The sequence below is a fragment of the Sapajus apella genome, unplaced genomic scaffold, assembly GCF_009761245.1.
Source record: "Sapajus apella isolate SASKATOON/1434 unplaced genomic scaffold, GSC_monkey_1.0 scaffold25, whole genome shotgun sequence".
NCBI classification, from domain to species: Eukaryota; Metazoa; Chordata; class Mammalia; order Primates; family Cebidae; genus Sapajus; species Sapajus apella.
In genome coordinates, this window is record NW_022436965.1 from 5,852,434 (window position 1) to 5,877,430 (window position 24,997).

Below are 24,997 nucleotides of genomic sequence, written 5' to 3' on the forward strand. Positions count from 1 at the left end.
TTCCCCATCTGACACCATTTCAAAGTCTTCTCACCACCCTGATTAATTCTGCCTCCTCTCCTGATATAAATGAACTGAACAGCGTAAGACCAACTTCTCTGCTTGTCCTTGAGTAGGGGGACATCTAGTATAAACGTGAGAAAAAAGGTTATAGATAAAAAAAACTCACTCCTCTGGGGCACAGAAAAATGAAGTGACCCCAGTCATCCAAATTTTTAGTAAATACCTATGACTAGTCAAGCAGAACTGCCCCAGGGCCCTTGTCTAGAAGGAAATAGCTAATCTACAATCAATAAGACAAAGTCTAAACAGGAATACAGAAAAAAAATATGAAATTTTATAGCGGTAGATAGGGGAATTTGAGAAGTGAAGGAGGCTTTAGCAGAGATGAAATAAACCTTAAAAAGAAAGATTATCAATCCAACAAAGCTTAAAGAAAAAAATTAATATATTAATAGAAAGATTACTTACAGTGGAATGGAAATACAAAAGAAAGAGGGTTCTAAGCAAGTTATAGCAGCAGTATGGGCATGATGCTTGTGATTGGAAGATATTAAAAGTTTAAACAGGAGAGTAACATGAGCAAACAGATCACAAAAACTCAAGTAGTATAGAAGGTAGAAGACTAGAAAGCAACAATAAGATCAGTGAGAGAAAGTTGTTAAAAACTTGTATGATATTAACTATCTGAACTAACTAACTAAACATCGAAGAGAGACAGAATTAGACCACTAAGTGAAATACAAGATACTGGTAAATAAGAAAGAAGGGTCAAATATGGCTCAGAGAAAACAACCACTTTTTACTGAGGGAGAACACAGAAGGAAAATTAGGGGTTAGAAGAGCAGTACAGTTGCTACACACACTGAGTTACAGTTACTCATGGACAACTAAGGTAGAGTGGTCCAGTAGATAGTGTGGGCAAAAAAAATTCCCACACCTCCCTGAAGACACAACATGTCCCTGATTCCTGTACTCTGGAGCTAAAGGTTAACAGACTGGTAATCAGTGGGTCTGATTACTGAATCACAGGACCTAGCCACCATTTTATAAACATTATTAGACATCTCCTATGGCAACCCTTTCTTGTGAATCAAAATGAAAGCTGCAAGCTTTTCCTGGTAGAATTCCTGCTACATGCATTCTTAATATAATCCCAAATTACTGTGCTTAGTAGGCTAGATGGCACAATTTCTCCAAGGATGATTTCTAGTTACCTCAGCTATTATGGAGAATTTGGGGCACATCAAAGATAATACAGCTAAGAGAGGCTCTAGAAAGGAAAGGAGAAACAGTACCAAATATACAATGGCCTTTTGTTACCTACATGCCAAGGTCTCAAAATAAAATGGACTTGAGGCCGGGCGCGGTGGCTCAAGCCTGTAATCCCAGCACTTTGGGAGGCCGAGGCGGGTGGATCACGAGGTCAAGAGATCGAGACCATCCTGGTCAACATGGTGAAACCCCGTCTCTACTAAAAATACAAAAAATTAGCTGGGCATGGTGGCGCGTGCCTGTAATCCCAGCCACTCAGGAGGCTGAGGCAGGAGAATTGCCTGAACCCAGGAGGTGGAGGTTGCGGTGAGCCGAGATCGCGCCATTGCACTCCAGCCTGGGTAACATGAGTGAAACTCCGTCTCAAAAAAAAAAAAAAAAAAAAAAAAAAAAAGGACTTGAAAACAGCATCCCAAGACGATCCTCTTACAAAAGTAGGGGGTGGGGCGGAGGAGGGAACTCTCAAATTATCTGAAAACTTGCCCTCCTTATGCAACTAACATCACGCTTTAGCATCAACATCAGGACATATTCCTTCTGTTCTTCTCTATTCCCTGCCCCAAAATCCTAAATGAACTATCCTTTCCTAAGGTCTTCTCCCCTCAAAACAACCAATGACCTAATACTCATTTAAAATTGCTACAATGTTGCTTCCAGTGGTAAGCCAACAAAAACTGAATTAAGGCATGGTTTAAGGCTAACAGTTAAAGCCAACAGATAGCTAGAAGACGTAAAGACTGGGTGTGTATGGTGGCTCATCGAACTGCTTGAGGCCAGAAGTTCAAGACCAGCCAGGGCAATATAACAAGATCCCATCTCCACACACAAAAAATTTGAAAATTAGCTGGGTGTGGTGGCGTGTGCCTGTAGTCCTGGGTACTTGGGAGGCTAAGGCTGGAAGATCGCTTGAGCCCAGGAGTTTGGTTTCAGTGTGGTATGATTGTGCTACTGCACTCACCCTGGACAACAGAGTAGACCCCGTCTCTTTAAAAAAAAAAAAAAAAAAAAAAAAAAATAAAAAATTTAAGGAAAAGACTTTAAAAAAAAAAAAAAAAAAAAAGGCGGGCCAGGCACAGTGGCTCGCACCTATAATCCGAGCCCTTTGGGAGGTCGGGACAGGTAGATCACCAGAGTCCCAGAGTTTGAGACCAGCCTGGGCAACACAGCAAAATCCCATCTCTACAAAAAATACAAAATGTTAGCCAGGAGTGGTGGCACACACCTGTAGTCCCAGCTACTCAGGAAGCTGAGGTTGTAGTGAACTGAGATCACACCTCCGCACTCCAGCCTGGGCAAAAGAGTGCATGTCTTAAAAAAAAAAAAAAAAAGATGCCTGGTTGGGCACAATGCCTCATGCCTATAATCCCAGCACTTTGGGAGGCCAAGGCGGGTGGATCACGAGGTCAAGAGATTGAAACTATCCTGGCCAATATGGTGAAACCCCCTCTCTACTAAAAAATACAAAAATTAACTGGGTGTGGTGGTGTACGCCTGTAGTCCCAGCTACTCGGGAGGCTGAGGCAGGAGAACTGCTTGAACCCAGGAGGCAGAGGTTGCCGTGAGCCAAGATCGCGCCACTGCCCTCCAGCCTGTCGCCTGGCGACAAAGCGAGACTCTGTCTCAAAAAAAAAAGATGCCTAATAATAGGGCTGGAGTGAGGAAAAAAAAAAAAAAGAGTTGGCCTGTAGTCCCAGCTACACAAGAGGCTAAGGAAGGAGGACTGCTAGAGCCCAGGAGTAGTTCAAGACTGCAGGAGAGACCCTGTGTGGGAGTGGAGGGGAGAGGGAGGGAGAGAGAAAGTACGAGTCGAGGGAAGGAGACCTGAGAAAACTGCCATCAAGACTTTATATTTTGGAACAGACCCAAAGCTAATATAATAAAAACCCTGCCCTGTCTTCTTGTTAATAGGCTAAAACATAAAATGCAGGACTTCTTAAAGAAATTTAAAATGGAAAACTGCAAATTTGGATGCACTCCAACATATGGCTGAAAACATTGGAAGAACCTTAGAAAACTGACAAAATACAAACTAAAACAAACATACAACCCTTCAAATAAACCTAGCTATCAAAATAATTTTTTAAAAAAATCAAAAGATATTTTATCCTCTAAGAATTAAAGACCTGTTGATTCTAGTAGATAATGCAAGCAGAAAAATAAGAGCAAACAAGCAAAAAAATATTAGCGAACAAGCAGGGGGAATAAACAATGGCCAGAACATATCCAATGATGCTGCTGTGAAGATGACTCTAGTTGTTGAATTTGAGGTAAATCATGCATAAATATAGATGGCCAGCTTCTTTGTAGATAGGTTAATGCAAAAGTAATTGTGGTTTTTGCATTGTTGGAATTCACCATTTGATACTAGAACATACTCTTATATGTGGTTATGTTATACATCATTTCAGTGGACATTTCTCACCTTATGATTTTTGCTAAATGACTTATTACTTGCCGTTTATGTTTATTTTGGACTATGGAAATGATGTTAGACAAAAAACAAATTCAAGTGATTTTCTTATTCAAGTTCAAAATGGGTTGTAAAGCAGTGGAGACAACTCACAACATCAACAATGCATTTGACCCAGGACCTGCTAACGAATGTACAGGGCAGTGGTGGTTCAAGAACCTCTGCAAAGAAGAGCACCTTGAAGATGAAGAGCATAGTGACCAACCATAGAAGTTGGTAACGACCAATTGAGCGCAATCTTAGAAGCTGATCCTCTTACAACTACATTAGAAGTTACCAAAGAACTCAACCTCAACCAACCTATGGTCGTGGCATTTTAAGCAAACTGGAAAGGTGAAAAGGCTTGGCTACTGGATGCCTCATGAGCTGAGCGAAAATAAAAAAATATCATCTTTTTTCAGTGTCGTCTTCTATTACTCTACGCAACAACGAACCATTTCTCCACTGGATTGGGAGGTGCAATGAAAGTGGATTTTTATTAGGCAACTGGTGATGACCAGCTCAGTGGATGGACTGAGAAGCAGCTCCAAAGCACTTCCCAAAAGCAAACTTCCACCAAGAAAAAGGTAATGGTCACTGTTTGGTGAGGTTACAGTTTTGCCTCATCTGTCATATTCATCAGACATCTGACCAACCCACTACCACTTCTTCAAGCAACTCAACAACTTTTGGCAGGGAAAACACTTCCACGACTAGCAGGATGCAGAAAACATTTTCCTATAGTTATCGAATCCTGAAGCATGGACTTTTACACTACAGGAATAAACAAACTTATTTCTCACTGGCAAAAGTATGATGATTGTAATGGTTCCTATTTTGATTAATAAAGATGTGTGTGAGCCTAGTTATGATGATTTAAAATTCACAGTCCAAAACCACAATTACTTTTGTACCAACCTAACACGTGTGCCATTATTTCTACCATATATCCTACTACAACACAATAAGTCTTTCAGAGAACCAAAACTACTCAGGAGGAATTTCTAAAAATCCATAGGAGAAATTTCTAAGAATTTCAAATGCTAACCCATGTCCCAACCTGTAACTGTTACGCTATAACCAACTATAAGCAGAACACTCCTGTCTCCTGAAAGCTACCCTGGAAAATTAATAGGAACTATCAAATAAAATATTCCGCTGAAGTATTATATTTCTAGAGATACTAGATCTCCTGCACATAACCAAATTATACCTGATTTGGATATCTGTATTCTTGTGGCAAATAAGACTTAGGAGTGATTGACAAGTTAGTTGTACTTCCAGTTTCCTGGTACCATCTGGAAAAACTAGAATCTTCATAACTTTGCAGAATTTCCTAGTTCTTCCTTACCTTTCTATTAAGTCTGCATTACAATAATATGTTCTCTGGTATCTACCGTCTTAAATGCTATCACACGGATGCTATCTTACCATAGTACAGTAGGTGGATCCCAAGACCAAAAATAGGGGCAAAATCTTGGAGATTGTCAAAAGATTATCTCAATTCTTATGAACATGTCACTGTAACAGATAAGCTCTTGAGAATTGGTGCATCTTGGCTTTAGATCGATATACATCTTCATTTAATCTAAATTTACCCTGCCCCAAAATCATATATAATCTTTCCTCTTCTTTTGTTTGGTGAGAAGCTACATTTCTGCCTGTGGTCCCCCACTGCCCAAGCCAAGAACGTGAAATGCATTTAGCTTTTGTTTTTCAGATCTGAATGAAAAGTGATTTCAATGAACAATAAAAGTCACCTATGTATAGATACTAACATATACACAGAGTAGAGAAATAGGAAAAGAACATGAATGGATGGCCAAGATACAGTCTGAAAAACTGAAGAGTAGAGTAGAAGCCAGCGAAGAAGATAACAAGTGAGGTGCCGGACAACATGATCTTAAGGATTTTTTCCAGTGACAGGAATGTGCTCCCTAGATCACAAGAGCCTAAAGATCCTTGTCACACAACAGAACAAGATCTATGTCTACTCAGGACCTATCAAAATGCAAAATTATAACAAATAGAAAGAAACAATTGGCTTTTGAGTTCCTGGAATTAGACAACATCTCATTTTAGAAAATGACAGTTCCAATGAGAAGACGGGAGGTTGGCTTTAAAAGCAGAAAAAGGTTGAAGAAAGTAGAAACAACAAAAAGTAGACTGTTTCAAAGATGTTTTCCTTTATAAGGTTAAAACAGAGATTTCCTTATTACGAAGACTACGGCTGAGTCCATCTCCTATGTTTTAGAAAACTGGCCCATTTTCCAATTTGATTATAAGGCACTTAGCACAAGTGATTCCATTCTGGTTTGTTCTGGTCTGGTGGGGTCTAGTGCAACAGGCTTGTCTGGAACAGTAGCCTCCCATAAATGTTGTTTCACAGATCCAATTTGCAGTTACAGCTCATTCATTATACTTCCCAATAAAAGATATATCTGAAACCCCAGGAATGTTTCTATACAAATTAGGTGCTCGAATTTGTGGAGAAAATATATAAATGAAAAGCATTAGTCTGCATGAGATAACTTTAGCTGCATAGGCAGAAACAAAATAAATCTGAAATAAAAAAAAAATCTAGTCATATATTATGAAAGCTGGCAGCTTCAATAATCAAAGGGAAAATATCAATAAGATATTCAGAATGATCTTTTAGGGACTGTAATATCTGGCATTCACAATGACATTCTACATCTTCATATTCTTTTAGTTTTTATTTTTATTTTTTGAGATGGAATCTGGCTCTGTGGCCCAGACTGGAGTGCAGTGGCATCATCTCGGCTCACTGCAACCTCCACCTCCCAGGTTCAAGTGATTCTCCTGCCTCAGCCTCTCAAGTAGCTGGGATTACAGGTGCATGTCACCATGCCTGGCTAATTTTTGTATTTTAGTAGAGACAGGGTTTCACCATGTTGGCCAGGCTGGTCTAGAACTCCTGACCTCAGATGATCCACCCACCTCGGCCAAACGTTTGTATTTTTAGTAGAGATGGGGTTTCACCACATTGGCAAGGCTGGTCTCAAACTCCCGGCCTCAGGTGATCCGCCTACCTTGGCCTCTCAAAGTACTGGGATTACAGGAGTGAGCCATGGTGCCCTGCCACCTTCGTTCATATGAAAGATCACTAAGTGTCACCCAGGCTGGAGTGCAGTGCTGAGATTTCAGCTCACTGCAACCTCCGCCTCCTGGGTTCAAGTGATTCTCCAGTCTCAGCCCCCCAAGTAGCTGGGACTACAGGTACATGCCACCACATCCAGCTAATTTCTGTATTTTTAGTAGAGACAGGGTTTCACATGTTGGCCAGACTGGTCTCAAACTCCAAACCTCAGGTGATCCACCCACCTTGGCCTCCCAAAGTGCTGGGATTATAGGCCTAAGCCACCACACCTGGCCCCCTACATGTCCTTTATAAATAAACAAAATGAAAATACTACCTTATCACAATGTATGGTATACATAGAGAAATATTGTTAGAAATATTGATAACCTGTAATTTTAAAACAATGAAACCACAATGAATGAAAAAAATGAATCAAGCATTAAAAATTAGAAAATGAGGAGGCTGAGGCAGGAGAATTGCCCGAACCTAGGAGGCGGAGGTTGCGGTGAGCCGAGATCGCGCCATTGCACTCCAGCCTGGGTAACAAGAGTGAAACTCTGTCTCAAAAAAAAAAAAATTAGAAAATGAACCTAAACAAAGCAAAATGGAAAATAATCACTATAAAAGTTGAAATCAAATGACAACAGCTAATAAAAAAACACAAAACAACATGCATTTTAACATACACAGGTACCTTAAACTATAGAACAATACATTTACGTATCCTTTTAAAAACTCAATAAAATTAACTGCTGTGAATCAAAAGACAGTATCTGAAAAACAGATGCCAATGAAACAAATACACTAAAAGAAGAGACTGGAATCCTCACTAAAAATTGCTGAGTATCTCTGCTCTTTGACTGAATAAAAGAATAACACTCACTCTATTGTCTTAGCTCACCTCTCAAAGCAACCTATATTTGTCAAATGGCTCCTAAGTTTCCACCTTGTTAATAACTCTCTTAAGAAATTTATCCAGCAAAAATAAAATAAATCAAAAAAATTTTTTAGGAATAAAAAGAAATTTACCCAGCAAAAATTATCATACAGGGATAGAATAAGTATAAGGATGGCCATCACAACATTATTTGTAGTAGCAAAAAACCCATAAAAGTCTATGTCAATAGAAAAATAGCTAATTAGGAAAAACCCATAGTACAGAAAACCAAGTAGTTATAAACACTGACATAGAACTCAATATATGTACACAACACACATTAAGTTAAAAAAAGCAAGTTGTAGAGCAAAATGTATAATTTGATCCTACTTAAGCAATTAAAAACAAAATATAACACATAAATATATGTCATTCTGAGTTCTGTTCACTATGATTTACCCATACTTGCCATCTTTCTTATTACCAGTCTTGCAAAGATCATTCTCATTTTAGGGTCCTTTCACAGCTTGTCCTTCTGCTTGGAAAGGAGTGATTTCTTTCCCCAAGATTTTCCCATAGCTAGCTCTCTCATGCATTCTAAATAAATTTTAACCTTGTAATTCTTTCTCTCATGTTCTCTCTTTTCTTAACCATAGCACTTTTATAGCCTCTAAGCTTCTTAAGAGTAGTCACCTCTTATTTACCACAATATCCCCAATACCATGCACTGTACCTGGCATATAGTAGTCATTCAACAAATATTTGCTGAAGAATTCATCAATGGTGATGAATAAATAAAAAGAGTTCAAATTAGGCAACCTCAACATTTCACATTTTCATGCCTAAAAAAAAAAAAAAACCCTCAACATGGGAGTCCATTCTTTGTAGTCACTTTGTTTTATTGCTTCAACTGTGCTTGGAATCCCCACTCTAGCCAGCAGCTCAGAGCCAGCCCCCTGCTACCTCCTCAAAGCACCCTCTAGGAGCCCCAAAGCTTGTGCCACCAGTTCAGTGCAGCTACCTCTTAGCCGCCTCCCAGAGGGCATCCCCTACCCCCAGGACCATCAACTGCCAGATTAATCTCGAACTTTGTCTCTTTGTCTACCTATCCATATCTCACTACTTTGTCCACAATGATATAGCTTTGTCAATGTCATGAGGAAAGGGAACATAATGAGAAAGTGACGGAGCTGTACAACCAACAGAGGGGCCTAATATTCCTTTAGGATACCCAGAAACTAGACCATAATGACTGGGAGGGCAGGTTGAAGACAATGGAGCACGCATTATGCTTGGAAAAAAGCATGAATCAGTCACTACCAAAAATGCATGAACTGGCCATTGACAAAACAACCCCAACTTGTGTGACGTCATTGAGATGCATTACCTGAATGAGCAGGTGAAATCTATCAAAGAATTGAATGACCATGTTCAACTTAACCAAGATTAAGGGGGAAGTGAGCCTGAATCTAGCATGGCAGAGTAATGCTTTGACAAGTACATCCTGGAAGACAGTGATGATGTGAAGGAAAACAGCATCTCAGGACTTTTAAACTCACTATGCAAAAGGGAAACTGAAGCTTAGGAACTAAGTCAGACAATACTGCTTTCCTTCTGTTCCCAAACAGATAGCTGTAATTTCACAACCGAGACATCCATACGCCACGTTCCCACAACAATAGAGGGCCACATATCTCCCAAGATGGCTTCCCTCATCTTAATCTAAATCTTTCAGGATACACATCTTCCCTATAAACTGGCCAGCAAACTGAGTTCTGTTGAAGTTCACCCTAACAACGTCAAGTACCAGTTTATCTTTTTTTTTTTTTTTGGGACAGAGTCTCGCTCTGTCGCCAGGTGCCAGGCTGGAGTGCAGTGACGTGATCTCGGCTCACTGCAACCTCTAACTCATGGGTTCAAGCAATTCTCCTGCCTTGGCCTCCCAAGTAGCTGGGACTACAGGTACATGCCAGCACGCCCAGCTGATTTTTGTATTTTTAGTAGAGACAGGGTTTCACCATGTTGGCCAGGATGGTCTCGATCTCTTGACCTCGTGATCCGCCCACCTCGACCTCCCAAAGTGCTGGGATTACAGGTGTGAGTCACAGTGCCCGGCCTTACCAGTTTATCTTTACAGTTAGAAGACAAGGATAAAAACCAGAAGTCATCCCTTAGCCTACCATGAGAAGAATGGGTAACTGACTTTTTCCTCTTCTCCCTCTCTTTTCACATGTAAAATACAGATTTACTGAGGCTAATCAAAGCCTCATATGAATATAACCATTTACCTCACTGCCTACCCTCCCTCCTCTATTCCTCCTGCTTGCTCTTTCCCCTTTAAATAATCAAGTTCCCCCAACCCCCTTTGGAAAAAGCACAGGTCACAGATGCTCCTGTGACTGACTTTTTCCAGGGTACATCCTCAACCTTGGTTAAATAAACCTCTAATGACAGAGACATGCCTTAGTCACTTTTTGGTTAACAATGGCAAGCGAATCCTTAGGCTGACTTCCCTATAGCCAATGGGAGTGACTTCCCTGGTAACCAAGGCAAGGCATGCATGTTGGGTTATCCTAAATTTTCTATAAGTTGTACCAAAATACCCACTTAAATCCCTTCATTTGTACCATTCCTTCAAATAAAGAACTTTGGTCCAAAAAAAAAAAAAAAAAGGCCAAAACATGGGGAGCGGTAAGAGAAAAGAAGGATTTAATAGTTGGTTTATTTTCTACGTGAAGAGGAAGTATTTTCTGCATTTCTGCATGGTCAGGTATTTCTTAGCAAAGAAATCTATCCTTCAAAGGACAAACCCGGAAACTTAAATGTAACAGTAGACAGTAAGCGACTTATCTCTCTAGTGGTATGTGTTTACATCTCAGGGAAGATGAAACCTCAGACTATGGAGACATTCCAGGGGTTGTAAATTCTGAAACTAGTCTGATCTCCCTCCTCACCGCAAACATTGATTTATATTCCAAAGATTAAGAACCTAGGTTTCTCCTCCACCTTCTGCTCCAAGGATTAAGATTTATATTAGGAAGCAACCCCCTCTCTCTCAGGAGCCAGGGTTGAACAACATATGTACAAGTTCCCAGATCTGTATTTTCTGGTTCCTCAAATATCAAATGAATATTCCACTCTCATCACATTGTCCTGGGAAAGAACTAGGGCAGAGAGAAACTGATGCCATTATTGCTATAATAATTACTCTGTCCCTGCTCCAAAAATTGAATGTCTACTAGAAATTCTAAAATTTTAAATCCCCAACTAGAAACTAAAATTTTCATTCTACATTTTTCCATTAAAAACATATACCTGGCCAGGCGCGGGGGCTCATGCCTATAATCCCAGCACTTTACGAGGCCGAGACGGCTGGATCACGAGGTTAAGTGATTGAGACCATCCTGGCCAACATGGTGAAATCCCACCTCTACTAAAAATACAAAAATTACCTGGAGGTGTGGTGGCGCATGCCTGTAGTCCCAACTACTTGGGAGGCTGAGGCAGGAGAATCGCTTGAACCTGGAAGACTGAGATCGTGCCACTGCACTCCAGCCTGGCGAAAGCCCGAGACTCCATCTCGTAAAACAAAAAATACATACACACACACACACACACACACACACACACACACACGCACACACAAGTAATGTGTTTGAACTATTGGAAAATCTGTATTTATACACTAGTTCAAATATATTACAGGTTAATCTTCTGAAGTCTAGTCTAAGGACCTAACCAGTAATCATACATTGTTTTTACACAAATACTCACTTTATATTATTTGGCAAACAAAGTAATGCAGAGGTTCCCTAAACTACCATTTCTACCCCACTTCTAAGCTACAATCCTTAAGTTAGTTGAGGTGAGTAAGAAAATACTGCAGTCTGCAGAAGTTAGATGTAGCAAAGAATAAGGTTCATATGAAAAAATTGAGGACAATACTAATAGAGGTTCCCATTCAACTCTTTGAGATCCCAAGACTCTAAGCTCCTCTGACTGGGCCACGTATTTGTTCCCAAGACCATTCAATGAAAAACAGATCCATTAAACTATAAATACCTCAAGAGTAAAGGCAGAGAACTATTTTAGGGACCTCTTTATGTTATAAAACAACAAATGAGACAGTCAGAAAGCATAGTAAATGATCTTTGGAACTAGATCAGCTTGGATTTGCATCCTAGCTCCTCCAGCAGTCACTAGCTGTGGATTCACTGGCAAATTTCTCAACCTCTTAAGGTTTTTTTTTTTTTTTTAATTTGCAAAGTGATAAATTTGTTTAGGTTCACTGGCAAAACTGAATGAGATATTCATATGAAGTACCTGGCACATTCCATAAATGACAGTCATAAAACAGATGAAATCGTCTTCTACATTATTTCAATTTGAAGAAGCATTTCTATTTCCTAGTCCCCTAACATGTAAAAGACTAGAGAAAAAATTATTTAGCTACCCCCTAACTTATCAAGAATTTTACATTAATACTCTTTCATAAAGAATAAGTTATTTTAGAGAAGAAAATACTGAAAGTACTAAAATCTTTGGTTAATGTGCCACATATGACAGAAAATCAATGGCTGATTCAACACGACTCATTCAAGGCTTATTCTATAATAAACGAAATTCACCAGAAAGGGCAGATTTCTTTATTAGTGGTCAGCTGTTAGTAATCTGTATGTGGCTAAATATTCGGTTCCTGGAAGCTTAAGGGAAAAAGAAATACACTGAACAGAGACATTTCTGGCTTAAATTTCAGTAGAAATCAGCGAATTCTTTATAAAATGTTTCTTGGATTACTCTCCCCTAGCTCCAAACACATACTCAATCTTTGAGGGGATTAAGACACTACAGACTAGGCATACTGCCATCTGATGATAATAGTATAGAGCTAAAGTATACAGAATCTACAATGCTTACTCTTTGGTCAGACTCTCTTATAAACCAAAGTCTCAAGTGAGATCTCTGCACATGCTGGATCATTGTGAACTCACAGCTCAACTCTTAGAAATCGCCTCAAATGTGTATTTTCCTTTCTGTTTTTAAGACAGGGTCCTACTCTATCAACCTGGCTGGAGTGCAGTGGCAATCATGGCTCACCACAGCCTTGGCCTCCTGGGCTCAAGAGATCCTCTAGTCTCAGCCTCTCAAGTAGCTGAGACTACAGGCATGCACCACCATGCCCAGCAAAGTTTTTTTTGTGTGTGTATTTTTTGTAGAGATGGGTTTCACTATGTTGCCCAGATTGGTTTCCAACTCCTGGGTTCAAGCAATCCGCCTGCCTTGGCCTTACAAAGTCCTGGGATTACAGGCACGAGTCACTTGCCCAGCCAAATGTATATTTTCAATAGCATAGGTGAAAGAGGAATTCATATTAAACAGCAGATTTGCAGGCAAAAGAGCTTACACTGTGTTGTAAAATTTTAGGAGCCTGAATTGTACTCTTACCAGAGTAGCTATGAGGGAGAAGGCAGCCATGAGGTAGTTTCCAGGTTGCATGAAACATTTTTCTCAAAAAAGGAACTTTAAATATATTTTGACTGAAACTGTCAAGAGTTCTGAGTCTAAAAATGTTTACCAGTTGTTTTAATCGTAAACATGTTCTGGTCCATATAGAGTATGTGAAATAAAGCTACAGTTTAATATAAGTGAGCTATAAATTATACTCCCCCAAAAGAAAAAGAGTTTAGGTAAATTGAGTTATTTAGAAATGTCCATTTACATTTTGAACAACAACTGGTATATTAGTTTTCTATGGCTACAGTAGCATTACCACAAATTTGAAGGCTTAAAACAACGGTAATTTATTCATTCACAGTTCTGAAGGCAAGAAGTCCTAATTCAATTATCATTGTGTCAAAATAAAAGTATTAGCAGGATTGCACTTGGCTTCCAGAGGCCCTAGGGAAGAATCTGTTCCTTGCCTTTCAGGTTGGGGCCAATGTCAGCATGCTTTAGCTTGTGGCAATATCACTCCAATCTGCCTCTGTGGTCACACTGTCTCATGCTCTTCAGTGGCTAGAACTGCCTTTGCCCCTTCTCTTATAAAGACACATGTGGTAACATTGAAGGCCTACCTGGATAATCCAGGACAATCTCATCTCAACATCATTAACTTAATTACACATACAAAGATACATTTTCCAAGTAAATTAACATTCACAGGTTCCAGAGACTAGAATGTAGATACCTTCTGGGGGACATTTTTCAGTCTACCACACTGACCAAAGGTTAAGACTATAAACCCACCAATGAATACAACCAACTCCCCACAGACAGCACTTAAGTCTTTATCCTACATATAAGTTGTTTCCTTCATTTGTTTTATAACAAATGTTGAATACATTTCAGAAAATGTAACCACTTTACTGTAGGCTGAAGTAGTAGAATCGCTTGAACCTGGGAGGTGGAGGTTGCAGTGAGCCAAGATTGTGCCATTGCACTCTAGCCTGGACAACAGAGTGAGACTCCATCTAAAAAAATAATAATTAATTAATTAAAAGAAAAGAAAATGTAACTACTTTTATATTACTTAGATTATCTCATTTTCCCACAAAGCATTTTTCTTCATTTGTTTGACATACACTTCCCTAAGCACTATGAAACAAAGAAAAACTAAGATGCCTTCTCTCTTTTGACGAGGTATCTTGTCTTTTTCTTCCAGTTACTGTCCCTTCTGAGCAGAGTAAAATGAAGGTCACATCAAATTAACTCTCTCAATCTTCAGCATTTTTCTTTTCCTTTTATATTACCCAACATGTGAATAAGCAAATAATTTCTTCCTTAATTAAAGGAATGCTTGCTTAGAAGATACAGGTGTTAAGATTTTAGAAATTTACTCAAAACTAGGCAAACTAAGAAGCAATAATAAATTCTGAGTAAGCAATCCAACTGCCATCATAACACTGCCTGCAGTAACTATCACCTCATAAAAACCACTTTCAGCAGTTCAATCTAAAACTACAGCTGTAAGACAGACACTAATTTCTGTAAGCTTCTAAAGACACAAAGTGTTCTTTACTGAAAAGCTTGTCACTGTACTAAACATCTGGAATACTCATCTAAATTACTTTTGGTAACCTAATGGCTTCTTTATTTAAAAAGGCAATACCAATTCCTAATTGGATTGTATCTTTTCCACACTGTGCACACACAATAGGAAGCATTCAAAGGTGATTGGCCAAATCTTCATTACCGATCTTAACTTTTTGAATACCAGTAATAAACTTAACATTTCTAGACTCCCAATAACTAAGCTGTGTTACAAGGAAAATACATGTTTTTAATATTTTTAAAGCTTCCCCTTAAAATGTAGATCTAGATAATTTAGTGTGATCTGTGCTTCCTACCACATTTCTCCCATCACCCATCACTATCTTCTCTCCTCTTACATTATCCCTGCCCCCACCACAGACATAGATACTTTAATAGCCCAATTTATCTGTTTTTAAGGTTTCAAGATACACCTATCACAGTCTAATATGAGTCAACACTAATTATAACAGCAGCAGCCTTATTTTCTTTCTGTCCCTTTGCGTACTCATATTAAACACTAACTGATCCATAATGGAAACCAGTTGAGTTCAACAACTTAGGAAACATTTAACGAGCTATCACGTGATAGAAAATGAGAATCTCCAAGAATGTATTAACTACTGAGGCAGACATAAATAAGCAGTCAAATGGGAGAGCAGAAATCAGAAAATGTTTCCTGGAGAAACAGACTCATCCCTGGAGGAAAAATTTAAGGTTAAATGCAAGTTAACCAACATAACACTGTGAGGAAGGAAAGCAGTCCTGAAGGACCAACATAATAAGGAAAGCTACTCAGCAAAGCATGTCTGGGAAACTCCAAGTAGTTCACTATTAAATGAGTGGAGAAGAAAGTAGGGAGTACAGCCCCAGCACAGGGTGAGGCTAAAGAATTTAAATGTGAACTAGATCAGTGAGACCTAGAAAGCAATACAAAGGTGTCAAGAAAGATCCACAGCGAAATGATGAAGAGATCACCTCTGGCAACAGTAAAGGATGGATCTGAGAAAGCCAAGAATCCTAATCTGTGCAATAATCTGAAGAAGAGATGAGAAAGGCCTACAGTAAAGCTGTTAATAAGAATAAATATATACACACACATATACACTCAGTCCTCCTGAGTATCCATGGGGTTCTGAAGACGCCCAGAGACCAGAGACACCAAAAGCCACAGATGCTCAAGTTCCTTACAGAAAATGTGGTAATATTTGCATAACCTACACATATCCTCCATATTCTTTAAATCATCTCTAGATTATTTACAGTACCTCATAAATGCTATGTAACTAGTTGACAGACTGCAATTTTTTTTTTTTTTTTTTTTTTAAGATAGAGTCTTGCTCTATCGGCAGGCTGGAGTACAGTGGTGCGATCCCAGCTCACTGCAACTTCCACTTTCCGGTTTCAAGCAATTCTCCTGCCTCAGTCTCCCAAATAGTTGGGACTACAGGCACACACCATGCCTGGCTAATTTTTTTTGTATTTTTAGTAGAGATGGGATTTCATCATGTTGGCCAGGACGGTCTCTATCTCTTGACCTTGTGATCCTCCCAAAGTACTGGAATTACAGGCATGAGCCACCTTGCCTGGCCTAGACTGCATTTTAAAAATTTATATTACTATTATTATTTGAGACGGGGTATCACTCTGTCACCAAAGCTGGAGTGCAGTGGCGCAATCAAGGCTCACTGCAGCCTCGACCACCCCAGGCTCAGGTGATGCTCCCACCTAGGCCCCCTGAGTAGCTGAGACTATAGGTGCGCACCACCAAGGCCAGCTAATTTTTTTGTATTTTTTGTAGACACAGGGTCTCACCACATTGCCAACCCTGGTTTCAAACATCTGGGCTCAAGTGATCCATCCGCCTAAGTGCTGGGATTACAGGCATGAGCTACCTTGCCTGGCCAAAAATTTGTGTTATTATTTATTTATTTATTATTATTTTATTTTTTGAGACCGAGTCTTGCTCTGGCACCAGGCTGGAGTGCAGTGGTGCAATCTCGGCTCACTGCAACCTCTGCCTCCCAGGTTCAAGTGATTTTCCTGCCTTAGCCTACAGGCGCGTGCCACCACACCCAGCTAATTTTTTTATGTTTAGTAGAGATGCGGTTTCACCACGTTGGAGCCAGTATGGCCTCCATCTCTTGACCTAGTGATCTGCCCACCTCAGCCTCCCAAAGTGCAGCCTTGTATTATTTTTAAACTGCTGTACTGTTATTTTTTATTTATTTTTCTCAAGAGTATTTTTCCATCTGCAATTTATTGAATCCAAGTATACGAAACCACGGATACAGAGGGGTGACTGTATTCATGGATCCTTAGAGATTCCTGGAATGAAGGTCAGGAACATCTGCTCTGCAGTACCTAAAAAAGAATTCTCAAGCCTAAATGGGGAAATGGGCTATCTTCTTTTATTCCTTCTTAGTTTTTTTCAACTCCACTGCACAAGAAGCTACTGCCATTAAAGACAGTTACAGATTCATTCTTGGAAAGGTAAACCTATGGGGACAACAGGTACTGCTTTACTTCTATTCCATTGCCACATGAATAATGGACGTCCTTATCATCAACATAAAAACAAATCTAAAAGGAATCTTATAATCTAACTACAAGGAAATGGTTAAATACAGTATGGTTCATACACCTGAAATATTATGTAATCATTACAAATGTTAACTAGCTATGGCATAAAAAATGTTAATGATATTTAGATTTTATTATTATTATTATTATTTTTTTTTTTTTTTTTTTTTTTTTTTTGAGACGGAGTTTCACTCATGTTACCCAGGCTGGAGTGCAATGGCGTGATCTCGGCTCACCGCAACCTCCACCTCCTGGGTTCAGGCAATTCTCCTGCCTCAGCCTCCTTAGTAGCTGGGATTACAGGCACGTGCCACCATACCCAGCTAATGTTTTGTATTTTTAGTAGAGACGGGGTTTCACCATGTTGACCAGGATGGTCTCAATCTCTTGACCTCGTGATCCACCCGCCTCGGCCTCCCAAAGTGCTGGGATTACAGGCTTGAGCCACCGCGCCCGGCCTAGATTTTATTATTATTGTTGTTTTTGAGACAGGGCTGCCCAGGTTAGAATGCAGCAGTGTGATAATGGCTCACTGCAGACTTGAACTCCTGGGCTCAAGCAATCCTCTCATGTCAGCCTGCATAGTAATTGGGACTACAGGTGTGCGCCACCACACTCAGCTGATTTTGTTTATTTTTCTTTTTTATGGAGACAAGGTTCCATTATATTGCCCAGGCTGGTCTTGAACTTCTAATCTCAAGTGATCCTGCTGCTTTTGCCTCCCAAAGTGCTGGATTACAGGTGTGAGGCACTGCACCCAGCCTAGGTTTTAAAACAAACATAAATTTAAAACTACATATAAAATACAGTTAAAACTGTTTTAAACAAAATCAACCCAAAATCTAAAATTTAGTTCCAAAAGGAAACAGAGCAAAATGTAACAGCAATTAAGTACTGAAAGCATGATTTTTCCCACTTCTTTGATTTCCTAAATTTAAAAAATAAATTTTAAAAATGAATAAAGCAACAACTGAATACTATCACAATATTTTATTCAAAGACAATTTATTTATGTATTTTCCCTGATTCTTAGTTCTTAAAACTACTTCCAAAAGGACTAAGCAACATATTGAACATAGGGATTAAAAATATAAACAATCCATTTAAGAAATGAATGATAGGCCAGGTGTAGTAGCTAACATCTGTAATCCCAGCACTCTGGGAGGCCAAAAAGGGAGGATCACTTGAGGCCAGGAGTTTGAGACCAGACTTGGCAACACAGCTAAACCCTGTCTCTACAAAAACAAAAAACAATAATAATAAAATAAACTAGCCAAGTATGATGGTGCACACCTATGGTTCTACCTACTCAGGAAGCTAAGTTGGGAGGATTCTCCGAGCCCAGGAGCTCAAGGCTGCAGTGAGCCATGATCATGCCACTGCACTCCAGTCTGAGCAACAGAGGGAAGCCCTGTATCTAAAAAAAATAAATAAATAAATAAGAAAAAAAAAAAGAATGATGGATAATTTATCTTGTAAAATTTTTTTCTCACTGGCACACCAATATTGTCTTAATTTTCCTAAATCAATTATTTCAAAGATTATCCAAAATATTTCAGAACAAAATAAACTGACATTAATAATGTTATCTACATTATACACAACTGTAATATTATCTTTTCAAGTAATGAAGAACTCAAGTAATGGAGACCTAAAGTAATGGAGAACTCCTGAAAAAAAAAAAATTTCAGGAGACTACACTAACAAATCATCACAGAGTAACCCAAACTGATAAATGGGACCTATAGTTCAATGCAACTGTAACAATTCTAATAACATTAAGAACAAAGAAATTTAGTCTTACTATTCTAGATAGTAATTTAATATTTGAGAGCCTTTAAAAACATACAATTATAAGTAAATGTTCTTAGAGGATAGTACCTCACAGCTATATACATATTTTTTAAAAAGCACCTTTGCACGAATTCAAAAGCCCTGTTTTCTTCACAAATATGCTAAAAATTTTAAGATCAAGGACAAAAGGATAGGTTCATTAAAACTAAATAACAGATATAACTTCCAATCTTGCCAAGTATATTTATAAAAGCAGAGATTTTCTGAATTTGATGTAACTCTCATGTAAAACAAAACTACAGGCCAGGCACGGTGACTCACGCCTAGTAATACCAACACTAAGTGTGGAAGGCTGAGGTGGATGGATGACTTTACATCAGGAGTTTGAGACCAGCCCGGCCAACATGGTGAAACCCTATCTCTACTCAAAATACAAAAATTAGCTGGGCCTGGTGGTGGGTGGCTGTAATCCCAGCTACTCTGGAGGCTGAGGCAGGAGAATCGCTTGAACCTGGGAGGCGAGGCTGCAGTGAGCTGAGATCCCACCTATGCACTCCAGCATGGGGAAGAAAGTGAGACTCCATCTAAATTTAAAAACAACAGGCTGGACACAGTGGCTCAGCTTTGTAATCTTCCCAAAGTGCTGGGATGACAGGCATGAGCTGCCATGGCCCGGTGTGAACTTTTTACTTTTTCAAATCATATTTGATTATTTCTTGATCTTCACTCAAAGAATCATCTGAGCTAAATTTGCAACATTAAACAATAATTAAGCCTGGATCTGATAAGTTATTGGAACCTAAAACACTATTTCTAAACTCTCAAGTCTAATTAAACTTGGGGGAAAAATTGAACATTCAGGTGAAGTTTTCCTTGTTTGTGACTAAATAGATGTCAATATTGTCATGCTAACTGTGCATAGATGACCTATGGCACACAAGGTATATGATATTACAATATTTATGCCAAACACTTCATAATGAATTCATCATATTTATGGAATAATGTTTTATCTGGAAAAAAAAAAAAAAAAGGATAGATAAAAACTTTTAAAAAGTCCATAGGTAATGCCAAGTTTTGCTCATCATCCGCTTCCAGTAGAGCGGCGGGCGGATCACGAGGTCAGGAGTTCGAGACCAGCCTGGCCAAAATAGCAAAGCCGGGTCTCTACTAAAAAATACAAAAATTGGCTGGGTGTGGAGACACTCGCTGTAATCCCAGCTACTTGGGAGGCTGAGGCAGGAGAATCACTTAATCCCAGAAGACAGAGGTTGCAGTGAGTAGAGATCATGCCACTGCACTCCAGCCTGGGCAACAGAGCGAGACTCCATCTGAGGAGGAGCAGAGGAGGAGAGGAGAGGACAAGACACTACATAGTAATTTCTGGCCAAAATAAGCAATACAGGTTTAGCACCCCAATAAGAAAAGAAAATCTAAACCTATTTGGACATGAACATGATACTCAGAAAGTCATGCTAAAAAGATGCTCACTGGAGCATTTCAGATTTCAGATTTCTTAATTAGGGATGCTCAACTGGTAAGTAAAATGCAAATGCTGCAAAATCTGCGGAAAAAAATCTGAAATCCAACATACTTCTGGTTCTCAGGCTACTCCCTCAGGCCCTTGTCATTTAAACAATCTGCAAAGTGATAGTTTTGTTCCTACTTGTGTAAGGAAACTTTTGGGGTGTTCTCTCATGATATAATCAACACATATAAACCTGATGAAAAGAAACAGCCGGCCACACTGGCTCACGCCTGTAATCCCAGAAATTTGTGAGGCCAAGGCGGGTGGTTTCCTTGTGCTCAGGAGTTCAAGATCGGCCTGGGCAACATGGCGAAACCACGTCTGTATCAAAAATAGAAGAAAAATAGCAGCGCGTGGCGGTGCGCGCCTGTGGTCCCAGCTACTCAACAGACTGAGGTGGGAGGACTCCCTGACCCCGGAAGGCGGAGATTGCAGTGAGCTGAGATCGCTCCACTAAACTCCAACCTCGGCAAAAGGGACCTTGTCTTTAAAAAAAAAAGAAAAAGAAAGAAAAGAAAAAAAGGAAAGAGAGAGAGAAAAAAAAAAAGGAAAAAGAAATTGAGGCGCCATGTCAATATTTAAAGACAATTATTTAGGAACTTAGGGCCCGCCTCTACGGGTGTGGCCTCGGGGTCCAGGCGGCCGCCATTTCAGAGCTGAGGAACCCACTCTCCGGAGAAGCATTCAAAATGGAGAAGAGCCAGCGTTCGCCCGGCTGGGAGGGGCCAGAGTCCTAGATCGGACAGAACGGCCTGCCTGCCAGCATTGTAAGGCCCAGCGATCACCAGACCCCCCAGAACACAGAATACAGTGTCCAGCTTTGACGTGTCCTCTCCGGAGTCACTTCTGAGGCAAATCACGGCTCTGCCACTTGCTGGTTACGTGGACAGTCCCTTAACTGAAGCCGCCATTACCTTATATATAAACTGGGGGTTCGTTTTCCCCCGTCAGATTAGCAGAAAGTTAGAATGATAATATCCAGTTTGGTCCAAGTCATACTGAAACCTGTTGCGTGCCCTAGCAGCTCTACTGGAAGTGGATAATGAGTAAAACTTGGCATTACCTACGGACATTTTAAAAGTTTATACTATCCTTTTTCCCCACAGTTTCACTTCCAGGCACTAGTTCTAAAGAAGTATGCATAGACCCAAAAAGTCATTTGTGAAGATGTTTAATGCCATATTGTTTGCATGCTAAAGAAACACGTGGGGGGGGGGGGGCGGGAATGCAGATTAGTAGGAAACCGGTTAAAAGAACGCTGCTACATCCAATCAGGATTATCATCATCCATCCAAGGAAGAGCTACATCTAGGTACTGCCTTTTTTTTTTTTTTTTTTAAATCCAAGACATTAAGTTTAAAAAGCAGAACATTATTTATTATATGGTCTTATTTATTCAAATACAGGCACACAAGATGCCTACCTAATACTACTAAATGCCACATGCACTATTCCTTTTAGATATTTATTGAGAGCCTATTATGTACCACATATTATTTTGGATATTGGAAAATCAACAGTAATTAAAATTCCTGCCTTCTAGTAATGGGAGACTAAAAGAAAATATAAATAATAAAATTCAGGCTGGATGTGGTAGCCAAAGCCTGTAATCCCAGCACTTTGAGAGGCCAAGGTGGGAGGACTGTTTGAGACCAGGAGTCCAAGACCAACATGGGCAATGTGAGACCCCTATCTCTATAAAAATAAAGAAAAAAGTAAGAAAATTAGTGTGCATGTGGTATACTCCTATAATCTCAGCTACAAAGGAGGCTGAGGTAGGAGGATCACTTGAGTCCAAGAGTTGGAAACTACAGTGAGCTATGATTGCCTTACTGCACTCCAGCCTGGGCAACATCGCAAGACCCTGTCTCTTAAAAAAAAAAAAAAAAAAAAAGGAAGGCCGTGCGCGGTGGCTCACGCCTGTAATCCCAGCACTTTGGGAGGCCGAGGCGGGTGGATCACGAGGTCAAGAGATTGAGACCATCCTGGTCAACATGGTGAAACCCCGTCTCTACTAAAAATACAAAACATTAGCTGGGCATGGTGGCGCATGCCTGTAATCCCAGCTACAGAGGAGGATGAGGCAGGAGAATTACCTGAACCCAGGAGGCGGAGGTTGTGGTGAGCCGAGATCGGGCCATTGCACTCCAGCCTGGGTAACAAGAGCGAAACTCAGTCTCAAAAAAAAAAAAAAAAAGGGAAAAAGAAAAATGAAGCAAAGTAAGATAATAATGACAGGAGTATGTGGATCAACATAAAAATAAATGTAGGGGAAAAACTAGAAAGCACAGAATGTGGGGAGACCATGAGAGGGATTTTTTTATGGGAATAATAACAATAACATCTTCCTTAATAAAGGATTAAATGAGATAAAACCTGTAGAGTTTCTAGTGCAGAGCCTGGTGGTTGAAACTTCAATGTCTAGAGCCTGACTTGCCTAGGTTCAAATCTGGACTTTGTCATTTCCTTATCTGTGCCTTGGAGACATCATTTAAACTTCTCAATTCCTCAGTTTCCTTGTCTATAATGGAAATGTAATGTCATACCACCTCAGAGTTGTAAGGGTTTTAGTAAGTTTTAGATGTAAAGTACCTGGAATAGTACCTGGCTTATATTAAGCATTGTAGCTGTATTAGAGCCGTCTGTCATTATCATCACCATCATTATTACTTGAGGCAGAACTTTGAAGCCACACTTGCTGACGCACTAGTTGTTCCTGCCTTCAGCATCCCCAGCTGATACTTGCCCAACACTCTTAAGGCTTAAAATTTCAAGGAGCCTATGCCTCATTCAAACTTTTTAGCTCACGTGGAACAATGGTCACTTCATTTTTTAAAACATTTACTGAGGTGAAATGAACCATTTTAAATTGAACATTTACTGGCATTTAGTACATTCACAGTCTTATGCAGTCACTAACCCCTACTTCCAAAACATTTCCATTACTCCAAAGTAAAACCCCTTACCCATTGAGTGGTTTCTTCCCCATCTCCCAAACCTCTGGCAATCACCAATATGTACTCTGTCACTATGGATTTTTCTATTCTGGATATTTCATAGAAATGGACTCATGTAATATGTGGCTTTTTGTGACCTAAATTCTTTCACTTGGCATGTTTTCAAGATTTGTCCATGTTGTAACATGTGTCAGTACTTTATTCCTTTTTGTGGTTGAATAATATTCCACTGTAAGTTTACACATTTTGTTTATCCATTCATCTGTTGGTGGACATCTGGACTGTTTCCATTTTTTTGGATATCATGAATAGTGGCGCTAGGAACCTGTGTGTTACATGCTGGGTTGCATGTCCCCTACTTTGGATACTTCTGGTTTAGTGGTAGGAGAGGTCAAGAGTGCTAAAGTTATTAGGAAAGGTCTTAGAAGAGGAATAGGAGGAAGGAATGAGTCTGAAATGGTCTAAAGGAAGAATAGATATTCCATGACGTCAGATCAAAAACAGAGGAGGTAAATAATGGGCAGTGTCATAAGTGAGGGAAAAGGATTGGCAGGGGAAGGCTAACACTGAAACTTTCCTGGGTAACAGAATGTTCTACTTCTTAATTTGAGAGGTGGTTACATGGGTGCGTGCGCATGCACACACACACACAAATGTATATATGTTTGTAAAAGTTGTATATGTATACACATGTATACGTACACGATACATGTATATATTATATAATACATATACATGTGTATGTGTGATACATGTATGTATTATACATATATACATATTTATAATATACACAGATGTTTACATGTACATATTTATATGTGTGTGTATATATATACATAAAACGTATATATGTAAAGATTGGTGTATATTTTTGTACACATTACTCAATAAAAAGTTTCGAAAGATGCAAAAAAGACAATTATTTAAGAGGGGGTGGAATGCTACACTATCAACCAGACTTGTGAAAAATAGGGTTACAGGACATCCACAACTCCTCCGACACCCCATTACCACCCTAAACACTTTTTTAAATCAAGAACTTGAAAGTAGACACAAACCCATCCCCAAGATCCAAGCCAGGGACCAATGGATCTCACTCTCACTTTTCTTTCTTCACATACACGCCTTACAAAATGCTTTGCTCTTTACAAAGACCCCTTTACTTACATTACCTCTTATATCTTTTCAAATAATCTGTAAGGTCAGTGAGGGTGGCATTTTTAATTTTTTTAACAAAAGAATATAGACTCAGAAAGGCCAAGAATCTTGCTAGTAGTGGAAACAGACCTAGAAACCAAGTCTGTATTCAATTCTGAACCTCCTTCTGCTTACTACGCACAATACTAGCCCTTCTCTAATATAGTAAAGTCTTCCAGAAAACATTTGGCTGGGTTCCAAGACA

The 24,997-nt window shown here is 39.5% G+C and overlaps 1 protein-coding gene across 2 annotated transcripts in view; it reads right to left on the bottom strand.

Moving 5' to 3' along the window:
- RNF2 (ring finger protein 2) overlaps positions 1-24,997 on the bottom strand; it is a 47,357-nt gene that overhangs the window by 16,630 nt on the left and 5,730 nt on the right. The window lies entirely within an intron of this gene.